At 42.2% G+C, this 13,505-nt stretch overlaps 1 long non-coding RNA gene across 1 annotated transcript in view; it reads right to left on the bottom strand.

Annotated features, from left to right (window-relative positions):
• The window catches only part of LOC145537764 (uncharacterized), a 29,424-nt gene extending 16,205 nt beyond the window's left edge, over positions 1-13,219 (bottom strand). The window contains exon 1 of the long non-coding RNA XR_014076416.1: positions 13,160-13,219. This is a non-coding gene — a long non-coding RNA (uncharacterized LOC145537764). The remainder of the gene's footprint in view (positions 1-13,159) is intronic.
• Positions 13,220-13,505: the final 286 nt, after the last annotated feature.

Raw genomic sequence — 13,505 nt, 5'->3', positions numbered from 1 at the left:
CCTCATCTATAATACTAATCTGAGAAAGATAACAGTTTTGTACCTACCTAGTGGGCCTATTGGGGAATTGAGTGAGATGATATATACTATACACTATATATAGTATATATGAGATATAGTCTATACTATATACTATAGTATACAGTATATTGCTTAAATACTAAATATGCTCATTGTTCTCAGTCATGTCTGACTTTTTGCAACCCCATGGACTGTAGCCTGCAGGCTCCTCTGTCCATGGAATTTTCCAGGCAAGAATACTGGAATGGGTTGCCATTTCTGACTCCAGGGGATCTTCCCGACCCAGGGATCGAACCCTCATCTTCTGTGTCTCCTGCACTGATGAGCTGATTCTTTACCACTAGCATCACCTGAGAAGCCCAGAATACTAAATATATATTTAATAAATATTTTGTTTCATATTTATTTAATAAATAAATTTCCATAATATTATTTTCATCATTGTTATCTATCTCCCCTTCATTGTTACTTTTTTCCCCTTCTCTGTTTACTCTCCACGTTATTTGAAATCATCACAGCACTGTTTATAACAGCCAGGACATGGAAGCAACCTAGATGTCCATCAGCAGATGAATGGATAAGGAAGCTGTAGTACATATACACAATGGAATATTACTCAGCCATTAAAAAGAATACATTTGAATCAGTTCTATTGAGATGGATGAAACTGGAGCCCATTATACAGAGTGAAGTAAGCCAGAAAGAAAAACACCAATACAGTACACTAATGCATATTTATGGAATTTGAAAGATGGTAACGATAACCCTGTATGCGAGACAGAATAAGAGACACAGATGCATAGAACAGTCTTACGTACTCTGAGGGAGAAGGTGAGGGTGGGACGTTCTGAGAGAATAGCATTGAAACATGTATATTATCATATGTGAAACAGAACACCATTCCATGTTCGATGCATGAGACAAATGCTCAGGGCTGGGGCAATGGGATGACCCAGAGGGATGGGATGGGGAGGGAGGTGGGAGGGGAGGTCCAGGAAGGGGAATACATGTAAATCCATGGCTGATTCATGTCAATGTATGGCAAAACCACTACAATATTGTAAAGTAATTAGCCTCCAACTAAAATAAATAAATAAATTAAAAAAAAAAAGAAATAGTACTTAAGGCAAATTTCAGCAGGTGAGAAAAATAGAGGAAAAAATGCAGATGTGAAAATAAAATGAAGCTGTGAAAATAAAATGAAGCATGTCAGGAAACTAATACAGAAATGGACATTCTCACTTTGGTGGGTCACAGGATTAACTCCGAGCTTCTTAACAACCAATGAGAAAAGGGAAACTAAATCAGTAAATAGTTCAACGCTGTGTCCATCAAATAAAATAAGCTAATGACTCAGGAAAACCACACTCTGGGCAGGATTTTTTTTCCTTCTCAACATGTTTCCCCCTTGACTTGCTTAAGGAAAGCCCTTTTATGGAGAAGTGTTTCTGAATATGACATAAGTTCTAACCCTTAGTAGAGGCCCTCTCCTGACTGTCTTCAGATGATCCAACAGAGGACACCTAGTTCTTGGCCCAGAGAACTAATCTTGCAATAGGCCTTTGTTTCTGAAACCAAAAGCATCACACGCAGATAGTAAACAAGATATGTGCACACTGTGGTTAGGTTGTTTTGTAGCAACCCCTGTTTCCTCTCTTTTGCAACGGCTGGTTCAATGAAGCAACCTAAACATGAGTCATGGAGACCCAGGTCTCAGATTAATATAATTTATATCTGGGTCCTAAGTTAATTTGACTTTCCACTTCCACACCTTGGAGGGCTTATCTCATTCAACTATCGGCAAAGCTTTATTGAGTACTTCTTTAGTGCAAGGTCCCTGCAATTGGGCCATGCCTGGCAGTCTAGGCTTCCAGTAAAGAGGTCAAGGAGGAAGTACAGATAATCAAGCCTTTAGGAACTCAGAAGAGGGAGTCTGCAAACTCAGGGAACTGGAGAGGCCGGGAAACTTCTTGGAGAAAGTGGGACTAGAAGGATGAGAAGGGGCAGAAAGGTAAAGAGGGCACAAATGATAATGAGGACTCGGGCTAGGCTCGTCCAGTGGTGTTTGGACACCAGGAGGAGGTTTGCCTACATGGAGTGGAGGTCCATGACAGGAGAAAGGGGACGAGAGTGTGGATGCCAGGCCGTTCTGTGAGGCTAAGCCTGCTGGAACTGCTCCTTGCCCCCCATCATCCACCCAGCATAGGGCAGAGGGAGATACATACTTGTTCCTCATGGTACCTCCCACGTCCCGGGGGATCTTTCAGAATAATCTTAATATGGGACTTTCTGAAACAATTTGTTACTGGGGGGTTTATGGACTTTTGAAAGTACATGGTCTCACAGCCACATGTAAATCAATGAAGTCAGAACCCACCGTCTTCACCATACACAAAAATAAACTCAAAGTGGCTTAAAGACTTAACCCAAGACATGACATGATGAAACTCCTAGAAGAGGGACTTCCCTGGTGGTCTAGTGGCTGGGACTCCACACTCCCAAAGAAAGGGGCCCAGGTTTAATCCCTAGTCTGGAAACTAGATCCCACATGTCTCAACGAAAGGATCTAGCATTCGGCAATGAAAATCGAAGATCCTGTACAACCAAATAAATAAATACTAAAAATGTATATTTTATATATTATATTTAGTATATATATATTTATTTAAGTACATATATATATATAATATATATATAATATATATATATATATACACTTAAAAAAACATTAACTCCTAGAAGAGAGCATAGGCAAAACATTCTCTGACATAAATTGTACCAGTGTTTCCTAAAGTCAGTCTCCCAAGGCAATAGAAATAAAAATAAACAAATGGGACCTAATCAAACTTACAAGATTTTACACAGCAAAGAAAACCATTAACAAAATGAAAAGACAACCTACAAATTGGGAGAAAATATTTGTAAATGATGTGACCAACAAGGGCTTAATTTTCAAAAGATACAAACAGCTCATACAGCTCGACAAAAATAAAAACAAACAATCCAGTCGAGAAATGGGCAGAAGATCTAAATAGACATTTCTATAAAGAAGACCTACAGATGGCCAGCTCAACATCACTAATTATTAGACAAGTAAAAATCGAAACTACAGTGAGGCATACCACCTGACAACAGAATGGTCATCATTAAAAAGCCTACAAATAACAAATGCTGGGAAGAATGTGGAGAAAAGGGAATCCTCCTACGCTGCTGGTGGGAATGTAAATTGGTGGAGGCACTATGGAGAACAGTATGGAGGTTCCTCAGAAAACTGAAAATTGAATTACCATATGACCCAGCAACCCCACCTGTGGGTATATATCCAGACAAAACTATAATTCAAAAAGATACACGCACCCGTATGTTCATAACCATTCACAATAGCCAAGACATGGAAACAAACTAAATGTCCATCAACAGATGAATAGATAAAGAAGATGTGGTACATACATCTAATGGAATACTACTCAGCCATAAACAAGAACAAGCTAATGCCATTTACGAACGGACCTAGAGATTATCATACTAAGTGAAGTTATGTCAGAAAGAGAAAGACAAATACCATATGATAGTACTTATATGTGGAATCTGAAATATAACACAAATGAACCTATCTCTGAAACCCAATCACAGAGAACAGACTTGTGGTTGCCAAGGAGGGAGGTGATTGGGGGAGGGGTGGAGTGGGGGTTAGGATTAGCAGATGTAAGTTTTTATATATAGAATGGACAAACAACTATACTGCAACGAATCATATTCAATATCCATGAAAAACCATAATGGAAAAGAATACTAAAAAAAGAATGTGCCTATATGTATAACAGAGTCACTTAGCTGTACAGCAGAAATTAATACAATACTGTAAATAAACTATACTTCAAAAAAAAAAAAGCACACTGTCTCAAAGGAAAAAAATCTAACAAACCTTATCTCCAAGAGAGTGTGCCTCTGTTGATAGAAATTGCAGGACCCTAGCCTCTGGACTTGGAGAAGGCAATGGCAACCCACTCCAGTACTGTTGCCTGGAAAATCCCATGGACAGAGGAGCCTGGTAGGCTGCAGTCCATGAGGTCGCTGAGCGACTTCACTTTCACTTTTCAGTTTCATGCATTGGAGAAGGAAACGGCAACCCACTCCAATGTTCTTGCCTGGAGAATCCCGGGGACGGCGGAGCCTGGTGGGCTGCCGTCTATAGGGTCGCACATAGTCGGACATGACTGAAGTGACTTAGCAGCAGCAGCAGCAGCCTCTGGACTTGTGGGAAATCTGCAGGGTCACTTGAGACCATGTTAAGACTCTGAAATTGGTTGCAAGAATGTTCTTTCCACTGGGGGCAGGGGATGGAAATGACTATATGGTTATTTTGGCATCATAGGAGGAGATCAAGGAAGTGTCTTGACCCCAATGTGCTGGTGTCTGAAACATTCAAGTCACTAGACCACATTTTTGAAAGAAAGTTCCCATTTAGATGGGGTTGAGGGGGAAGTGCTAGGCTCAGAAGGCTGTATCTGCAGTGCTGTTATACCGCCTAATGATTTAATCTCATATTATCTCTATCCTGCATGTAAGGAAATGGAGACTCAGAGAAGTAAAAATAAAAATTTACTCAAAGTCACAAATCTAGAAAGTGGCAGGAGTCCAACTTCAAAATTCAGGCCACTGCAAAGTCCAGCTCTTGCTCTGCCACTTTCCTTAGGAAAAGGCAATCCAAAGGCAACTACAAGTGGAATCACTAGGAGACTCTATCAGTAGAGGATTCCTGGGCCCTTTTCCCAGAGCTTTGGGTGGAATGAATCTGGGGCCCAGGCACCTACATTTTCAACACTGCCCCCAAGTGATTCTGATGACCAGCCAGATTTGGGGACCCTTATTGTAAAAGAGTCTTCACTGTAGGTCTGCCCTGGGTTATGAGGTGAAGGGTTTCTACTGGGATCCTCCCTCCAGAAGGCAGGGTGGAGACTCACAGATGATGGCTTTTGACGAGGAAGATGGGGCAAGAGCAAAAAAAGAGGAAGCTGTTCTTTCCGTGGAAACTTGTGTGAGAACTGAGATGAGTGCAGAAGAACGTGTCACACTTGTCGCGCAAGAAGCTGTGGAAACTATTGCTCACTGACTTCAGCTTCCACCTCCACCCCCTCCCACTGCTGGTGTCACATCAAGAATCTGAGCTGCCCTCTGAGCAGGGGCGAGGGGGAATGAACAGTCCCGGGCATGGCTTCTAGGCTATGCTATGTTTGCTGAGTAAGGACCCCCTGCCTCTCTGTTCACAGACTTCCTGCGCTGCAAAATGAAGATGCTGGACTTGGGTCCTTCGCCTATAAATTTGTACCTACTGTGGGAGTTCTTAACCTTTGGCCCAGACTTCTTTGAAAATCTAATAAAACTATCTCTTTAGGAAAAACCTCATGCACTCAAATTTTGGCTAGCAATTTCAGGGAAATTAATGGACTTTCCAAGCTCATTTGGGAAGCCCTATGGGTCCATGGCCCCCTTGTTAAACCCTGCCAGTCTGTCTGGAAGCCTCTATGACTGCATTGTCTGGTGTGGCAACCTCTAGCCACACGTGGCCACTGAGTGCTTGAAATGTGGTTGGTCTGAATTGAGAAGCGTTGTGAGTATAAAATACACACTGGATTTTGAAGACTTCGTATGAAAAAAGAATGAATGTGTCTCAATAATTTTTATATGGATTATATTTTAAAAGAGAGGGGCTTCCCAGGTAGAAAAGTGGTAAAGAATCCACCTGCCAATGCAGGACACGTGGGTTTGATCCTGGGTTGGAAAGATCCCCTGGAAAAGCTGAATATTTGGGGTTTAAAATATTTTATTAACACTAATTTCACCTATTTCTTTTTACCTTTTTGAAGTGTGGCTAGAACATATGAAATGACCCCTGTGACTGGCATGTGTCTATTGGGAAGCACTGCCCTGTGATGCGATCCTGTCAGCAGAGGCTTCCCATCCTTTTCACTCAGTCAGTGAATGCCCTTCACAGTGTATGCTTGCTTCACTGCAACCCATCACTTCCTCTTTTTGGAAGACGCAGTTACAAGAATTGGCAGGGAAATCTTGGCAAGCACTAGCTGTAAGTCATGTCTTCACTACTATATAGAAAGCTCCTTAAGGGCAGGGGCATGTCTAATGCTGCTGGGTCCCTCCAGGAGGGGAACCCAGCAAATGGAGTGATTTATCTTTGGCCACTTGAGACCAGACTCTCAGGTAACGATGGTGTATTGTTCTAGGGGTGCCCTAACAAAGCGCTGCAAACTGATTTAAAACAGCACTTTATTCTTTCTTACTTCTGGAGAGCAAAAGTCAGAAATCAGGTGTTGGCAGGATCATGTTCCCTTTGAATGCTCTAGGGGAGGATTCTTCTTTCCTTTTTCCTAGCTTCTGGTACTGGCCAGCAATCCTTGGCTTGTAGATGCATTACTCCAATCTCTGCCACCCCACTGCTGGGCCCTTCTCCCTCTGTCTAGCTTCTTCTTCTTCCTTCTGTGTCCAAATTGTCCTCTTCTTATAAAGACAATTGGATTCTCCAGTATGACCTCATTTTAACTAAATTATATCTGCAAAGACTCTATTTTCAAGCAAAGTAACATTCTGAGGTTCTAGTAGACATGAATTTTGGGGAGACACTATTCAACCCAGAACAATTGGTGAGCATCTTTTGTGAGAAAGACATTTCCAAAGAATCTGGTTAGTGATCAGGTATATTTCCCCCAGCATCTTCTAATATCAAGAAAAGACAAAACACAGACAAAACTCTAATTTAAAAAGATACATTATACACCACTGTGTTCATAGCAGCACTATTCACAATAGCTAAGACATGGAACCAATCTCAGTGTCCATCAACAGAGGAATGGATAAGGAAGATGTGTATATGTGTTGTGCGGTGCTTAGTTGCTCAGTCATGTACAACTCTTTGCGACCCCATGGACTGTAGCCCGCCAGGCTGCTCTGTCCATGGGTGTTCTCCCAGCAAGAATACTGGAGTGGGTTGCCATTCCCTTCTCCAGGGGATCTTTCCAACCCAGGGATCGAACCTAAGTCTCCCACATTGCAGGCAGATTCTTTACCATCTGAGCCACCAGGGAACCCCAAGAATACTAGAGTGGGTAGGCTATTCCTTTTCCAGGGGATCTTCCTGACCCAAGAATAGAACCAGGGTCTCTAGCATTGGAAGCAGATTCTTTACCAGCTGAGCTTCCAGGGAAGCCCTTTTGGTATGTATGTATGTGTGTGTATATATATATATATATATATATCTGAGGTTATTGATATTTCTCCTGGCAATCTTGATTCCAGCTTGTGGTTCATCCAGCCCAGCATTTCACATGGTGTACTCTGCATATACATTAAATAAGCAGGGTGGCAATATACAACCTTGACGTACTCCTTTCCTGATTTGGAACCAATCTGCTGTTCCATGTCCAGTTCTAACTGTTGCTTCCTGACCTGCATACAGCTTTCTCAGGAGGTGTCATGTGGTCTGGTATTCCCATCTCTTTCAGAATTTCCCACAGTTTGCTGTGATCCACACAGTCAAAGGCTTTGGTGTAGTCAATAAAGCAAAAGTAGATGTTTTTCTGAAACTCTCTTGCTTTTTCAATGATCCAGCAGAAGTTGGCAATTTGAACTCTGGTTCCTCTGCCTTTTCTAAATCCAGGTTGAACATGTGGAATTTCACAGTTCATCTAGTGTTGAAGCCTGTCTTGGAGAATTTTGAGCATTACTTTGCTAGTGTGTGAGATGAATGCAATTGTGTGGTAGTTTGAACATTGTTTGGCCATACCTTTTTTGGGGACTGGAATGAAAACTGAACTTTTCCAGTTCTGTGGCCACTGCTGAGTTTTCCAGATTTTCTGGCGTGTTGAGTACAACACTTTCACAGCATCATCTTTTAGGATTTGAAATAGCTCAGCTGGAATTCCATCACCTCCACTAGCTTTGTTCGTAGTGATGCTTCCTAAGGACAACTTGACTTCACATTCCAGGATGTCTGGCTCTAGGTGAGTGATCATACCATTGTGATTATCAGGGTCATGAAGATCTTTTTTTGTATAGTTCTTCTGTGTATTCTTGCCACCTCTTCTTAATATCTTTTGATTCTGTTAGGCCCATACCATTTCTGTCCTTTATTGTGCTCATCTTTGCATAAAATGTTCCCTTGGTATCTCTAATCTTCTTGAAGAGATCTCTAGTCTTTCCCGTTCTATTGTTTTCCTCTATTTCTTTGCATTAATTGCTGAGGAAGGCTTTCTTATCTCTCCTTGCTATTCTTTGGAACTCTGCATTCAAATGGGTATCTTTCCTTTTCTCCTTTACCTTTAGCTTCTCTTCTTTTCTCAGCTATTTGTAAGGACTCCTCAGACAACCATTTTGCCTTTTTGCATTTCTTTTTCTTGGGGATGGTCTTGATCACTGCCTCCTGTTCTATGTCACAAACCTCCGTCCATAGTTCTTCAGGCACTCTGTCTATCAGATCTAATCTCTTGAATCTATTTGTCACTTCCACTGTATAATCGTAAGAGATTTGACTTAGGTCATACTTGAATGGTCTAGTGGTTTTTCCTGCTTTCTTCAACTTAAGTATAAATTTGGCAATAAGGAGTTCATGATCTGAGCCACAGTCAGCTCCCACTCTTGTTTTTGCTGACTATATAGAGCTTCTCCATCTTTGGCTGCAAAGAATATAATCAATCTAATTTCAGTATTGACCATCTGGTGATGTCCATGTGTAGAGTCTTCTTGTGTGGTTTTGGAAGAGGGTGTTTGCTATGACCAGTGCATTCTCTTGGCAAAACTCTGTTAGCCTTTGACCTGCCTCGTTTTTACACCAAGGCCAGATTTGCCTGTTACTCCAGATAGCTCTTGACTTCCTACTTTTGCATTCCAGTCCCCTAAATGAAGAGGACATCTTTTTTGTTAGTTCTAGAAGGTCTTGTAGGTCTTCATAGAACCATTCAACTTCAGCTTCTTCGCCATTACTGGTCAGTACATAGACTTGGATTACTGTGATATTGAATGGTTTGCCTTGGAAATGAACAGAGATCATTTAGTCATTTTTGAGATTGCATCCAAGTACTGCATTTCAGATTCTTTTGTTGACTATGATGGCTACTCCATTTCTTCTAACGGATTCTTGCCCACAGTGGTAAACATAATGGTCATCTGAGTTAAATTCACCCATTCCAGTCCATTTTAGTTCACTGATTCCTAAAATGTCGATGTTCACTCTTGCCATCTCCTGTTTGACCATTTCCAATTTGCCTTGATTCATGGACCTAACATTCCAAGTTCCTGTGCAATATTGCTCTTTACAGCATCGGACTTTACTTCCATCACCTGTCACATCCACACCTGGGTGTTGTTTTTGCTTTGGCTCCATCTCTTCATTCTTTTTGGAGTTATTTTTCCACTCTTCTCCAGTAGCATATTGGGTGCCTACTGACTTGAAGAGTTCATCTTTCAATGTCATATCTTTTTGCCTTTTCATACTGTTCATGGGGTTCTCAAGGTAAGAATATTGAAGTGGTTTGCTATTCCCTTCTCCATGTTTCGTCAGAACTCTCCACCATGATCTGTCCATCTTGGGTGGCCTTACATGATATGGCTCATAGTTTCATTGAGCTAGACAAGGCTGTAGTCCATGTGATCAGTCTGGTTAGTTTTCTGTGATTGTGGTTTTCATTCTGTCTGCCCTCTGATGAATAGGGATAAGAGGTTTATGGAAGCTTCCTGATGGGAGAGACTGACTCTAAAGAGCCTCTTGATGAAAGTGAAAGAGGGGAGTGAAAAAGTTGGGTTAAAACTCAACATTCAGAAAACTAAGACCATGGCATCTGGTCCCATCACTTCATGGCAAATACATGGGGAAACAACGGAAACAGTGAGAGACTATTTTTTTAGGCTTCAAAATCACTGCAGATGGTGACTGCAGCCATGAAATTAAAAGATGCTTGCTCCTTGGAAGAAAAGCTATGACCAACCTAGACAGCATATTAAAAAGCAGAGACATTACTTTATCAAGAAAAGTCCATCTAGTCAAAGCTATGGTTTTTCCAGTAGTCATGTATGGATGTGAGAGTTGGACCATACAGAAGGCTGAGTGCTGAAGAATGGATGCTTTGAACTGTGGTGTTGGAGAAGACTCTTGTGAGTCCCTTGGACAGAAAGGAGATCCAACCAGTCCATCCTAAAGGAAATCAGTCCTGAATATTCATTGGAAGGACTGATGCTGAAGCTGAAACTCCAATACTTTGGCCACCTGATGTGAAGAACTGACTCACTGGAAAAGACCCAGATGCTGGGAAAGATTGAAGGCAGGAGGAGAAGGGGACGACAGAGGATGAGATGGTTGGATGGCAACACTGACTTGATGGACGTGAGTTTGAGTAGGCTCTGGGAGTTGGTGATGGACAGGGAAGCCTGGCATGCTGCAGTCCATGGGGTCTCAAGGAGTTGGACATGACTGAGCAACTGCACTGGGCTGATATAGATATAGGAATATTACTCAGTCATCAAAATGAATTTAAATAATGCTATCTGCAACAACATGGATGAACCTGGAGATTATTATATTAAGTGAAGTAAGTCAGAAAGAGGAAGACAAATACCATATGATATCATTTACATGTGGAACCTGAAGTACAATACAAATCAACATATCTACAAAACAAAAACAGACTCATAGATATAGAGAACAAACATGGTTGCCAAGGGAGGGAGAGGGGAGGGATGAGTTGGGAGTTTGGGATTAGCAGAGGCAAACTATTATATATAGGATGGATAAAGAACAAGGTCCTATTGCATAGCACGGGGATCTAGATTCAATATGCTGTGACAAACCATAAAGGAACGTATATATATATTTTTTCATATTCCTTTATATATATAACTGAGTCACTTAGCTGTGTAGAAGAAATCAACACAACATTGTAAATCAACTATATTTAAATAAAATGTTCTTAAAAAATTTAAAATAGGGCAGAACAGAGTACTTAGCATGTGGTAGGCACTGGTCTAGACTCTAGGGACACAGTGATGAATATACACAGTCTTTGTCCATAGAACCCACTTTCTAGCGATGGAGACAGACAATCAATGAATCAGTATATAATATGGTGTCAGATTGTCGTAAGCAGGGTAGGAGGATAGAGAAAAACAGTGTGGTAGATGTGCTGGGATATTTTTATAGGATGGGCCGGGCAGGGAAGACCACTCTGAGGTGATATTTGAGAATAGAACTGAGGTGACAATGAGTCACAGAAGTACCTAGGGCAGAGATTCAGGGCAGAGACAAAAGTTAAGTACAAAGCCCCTGAAACAGGACAGTGCTTGATGAGTTCAAGGAACACAAGTAGAGCACAGGTGATGTGGACTGCCCATCAAAGGTGCCAGGACCAAGATGGAGCAGTGAGAAAGCCTGGGCTGGAAGCTGGGCATTTGGACCTTCTGTCCAGAGCTGATGGACTTGCATGGGACTGGCAGTGGGGAGGGGCCTTCCCAGGCCTCTGGCTCAAGGGTTTCACTTCCTCTAGCCCCATTTCCTCTGTTGTTTGGCTGGGGTGGAGGCTGGTTTTCTGTGACTGTCACTGAATCAGTGCAATACCAGTGTCACATTGTTTTATTCCAGACAATGAGAACCGAATTGGGTCTTTTCTTTGCTACTTGCTCTGGAAGCTCAAGGTCCTTCCTCCATTTCTTCCTTGCTTCCCTCAGGGGTTACCCAGAGACTTTTGCCTCTGTGTCTCCAAGATGGTTTGAGGCTGACTTCTGCTCTTCTTTGGAAAGAGGCAAGTAGCTCCCAGGCTCCTGCACAGGTGGGCGCTCCACCTGCCTTACTCCTCCACCTTCAAATCTCCGCTCAGATGCCATCTTCTCAGGCGAACTCCTTGAGTTATTTAAGAAGAGCGCATCCCACCACAAACTGCCTGTCCTCTCTGTCCTCTTTGATTCGTTCATTTCCTCCGCAGCACATTGTGCAACTTCCCAGGGCATGTGCGTCACTTGTGCTTCCTCCATGCCCCACCCTCATCCTGAGAAATTGTTAGCTCCATGAAGGCAAAGATTTGTACCTCTTTTTTCTCTGATGGACCCCAAGCCTCTAGTATAGTGCCTGGCACATGGTAGGTATTCAAATATTTGTGGATTGAAATGAATAGACCAGTGAATATGTTTTGGGAAAGAATCTTAAGTGGCTGAATTACAAGAGCCCAGAGTAATTACTCCTTTGTGCCTTCCCCTACAAGAGAAATGAGATGCAGAAAACAGGAATTCTTTAGGATACTACTAAAGAATGTCAGGCATGGCACTAGAAGCAGAGAGGCAGCAGGGAGAAGAGCGGGACACAGAGCCTGCCCTTGGGAGTTTACATTCTAATTGGGGTGAGTAGATCCCCCCCTTGCACAACACCAATGGGCACCATTTTCACAGAACACAATATAAGTGATACCTATAGTTCTTTCAAGATAGTTGCCTGTGGGTGAGGTAACTGGGGAGAGAATGGGGGTGGGTCATGTTATAGAGCTCACAAGAAAGAGGGGGCACAAATGTGCAGGAAGTGACAGCACAGAGGGAGGGCCCAGCCCAGGAACATCACCAGGCCAAGGCCAGGAGGAGTAAAGCCCAAAGATGGCCTCTACAGTGTTCTCTGTGCCCAGTACAAGGCCGAGCCAGGGCCAGTGCCTAGTAGCTGAAGGCTTGATGAGTGGGGATTGATGCTCAGGTTCCAGTCTTGGGAAAAGAGAGCAGGCTTGTTCTTACACCTGGCCCCCTAACCCAGTAGGGCTTGACTCCCCTTGACTCCATTCCTCTAGCTGGTGACTCTTCATTCTTCTCCCATGGAGAAGGTTAAACTCAAAAATGAGGAGTTTAAAAAACCCCACCAGATGCTGGAGTCCTCTCCTCAGGGATTCTAATTCAGGTGGTCAGGAGTGAGGCCAGGCAGCACCTCACTAGATGCTTCTAACATGTAGCCAGTTTGAGAACCACAGCCCTAGAAGTCTTGCTACTGTCCCAGGACCGTGGGAGGATCCAGGTTAAAGATTCTTAATCCTGTAGCTTCACAAACAGAATTAGAAGGAGTCTGTGAACTTGAATGGAAATAAATCACACCTTAATATTCACCAACCTCTAACTGGAGTTGATCATTTTCTCTCATTATGGATGTGGATGTCAAGCAATAGTGTCAGCTGTCTGTGACTTTGTCACCCATAAGAGTCACAGATATTGTCATATCAATTTATGGTTGTTGAGGGTATCTCAACATATTATATAAGTTCATCCCTACTTCAAAATTAAGGTAAGTATTAGACTTGCCTTAGACTGGGTTATTTAATGTATTCATATAGATGAACATGTAACATGCATCTATATCTACATCACAGTGTTGAAAGTATTTTGATTACTGGTATTCTGTATGATCATTTCCATTGAAACTCTATGTATATTTTATGCATTTTTTAACATTATTCTGG

The sequence above is a fragment of the Giraffa tippelskirchi genome, chromosome 2, assembly GCF_054371585.1.
Source record: "Giraffa tippelskirchi isolate mGirTip1 chromosome 2, T2T-mGirTip1v1.2.pri, whole genome shotgun sequence".
NCBI classification, from domain to species: Eukaryota; Metazoa; Chordata; class Mammalia; order Artiodactyla; family Giraffidae; genus Giraffa; species Giraffa tippelskirchi.
Note: the sequence above shows the minus strand (reverse complement) of the source record. Positions and strands in the feature narration are given on the sequence as shown.